Source organism: Microtus ochrogaster, chromosome 16 (genome assembly GCF_000317375.1).
Source record: "Microtus ochrogaster isolate Prairie Vole_2 chromosome 16, MicOch1.0, whole genome shotgun sequence".
NCBI lineage: Eukaryota > Metazoa > Chordata > Mammalia > Rodentia > Cricetidae > Microtus > Microtus ochrogaster.
Window position 1 is genome coordinate 58,925,230 of NC_022018.1, and position 1,130 is coordinate 58,926,359.

At 55.0% G+C, this 1,130-nt stretch overlaps 1 protein-coding gene across 1 annotated transcript in view; it reads right to left on the reverse strand.

Moving 5' to 3' along the window:
- The window catches only part of Klhl3 (kelch like family member 3), a 113,832-nt gene that overhangs the window by 83,677 nt on the left and 29,025 nt on the right, over nt 1-1,130 (reverse strand). The gene's annotated exons all lie outside the window — the stretch shown is intronic.

Sequence of the window (1,130 nt, forward strand, 5' to 3'; positions counted from 1 at the left end):
ATCCCCAGGTGGTGAACACAGCTGCTCTGAAGGGAGGACAGTGAGATCCCCAGGTGGTGAACACAGCTGCTCTGAAGGGAGGACAGTGAGATCCTCAGGTGGTGAGCACAGCTGCTCTAAGGGGGGGGGGGATGGTGAGAGCCCCAGGTGGTGAGCACAGCTGCTCTGAAGGGAGAACGATGAGAGCCCCAGGTGGTGAGCACAGCTGCTCTAAAGGGAGGACAGTGAGATCCTCAGGTGGTGAGCACAGCTGCTCTAAGGGAGGACAGTGAGAGCCCCAGGTGGTGAACACAGCTGCTCTGAAGGGAGGACAGTGAGAGCCCCAGGTGGTGAGCACAGCTGCTCTAAGGGGTGGGGGGATGGTGAGAGCCCCAGGTGGTGAGCACAGCTGCTCTGAAGGGAGGTTGGTGAGAGCCCCAAGTGGTGAGCACAGCTGCTTTGAAGGGAGGATGGCTGACATCCCCAGGGGATGATCACAGCTGCTCTGAAGGGAGGATGGTGAGAGCCCCAGGTGGTGAGCACAGTTGATTTCCCAGACTATATGGTAAAAAAACCTTCCCTGACTCAAGTGACACAGGACACCTGGCCAACTTCAGCAGGTACACAACTCCAAACTGAGACGGACCCCTTCGTGTGATGAGCCAGGGGATGCACGCACAGGGGATTCTTACAGAACAACACCAAGGCCCTGCCAACAACCCTGTCACTCCTACCTAGCTATGCACCACAGTAGGAAAACGAGATGCGACAGAGGGAAAGGGCTTGTGTCCACTGCTCTGCAAGCTCAGGCTCTTTCCTCCCTGCACTCGTCCACTGTCTTCTGTAGAGGGCAGGGTGGACCCAACGCTGACAAGACGGGTCTCCCGAGCACCTAAAGCTCACAATTAAGCAGGTGACACTTCAGTCACACATTAACAAAATACTTGTGCCCTGCTATGAGCATTTAAGATAGGGTGACAAACAGGTCAAACAAGAGTCCCATCTTCACAAGAAATGAGGAGACAGGTTTAAAAAAATGGCTATAACTCAGGAGGCAGAGGCAGGCGAATCTCTGTGAGTTCGAGACCAGCCTGGTCTACAGAGCTAGTTCCAGGACAGGCTCCAAAGCCACAGAGAAACCCTGTCTCGAA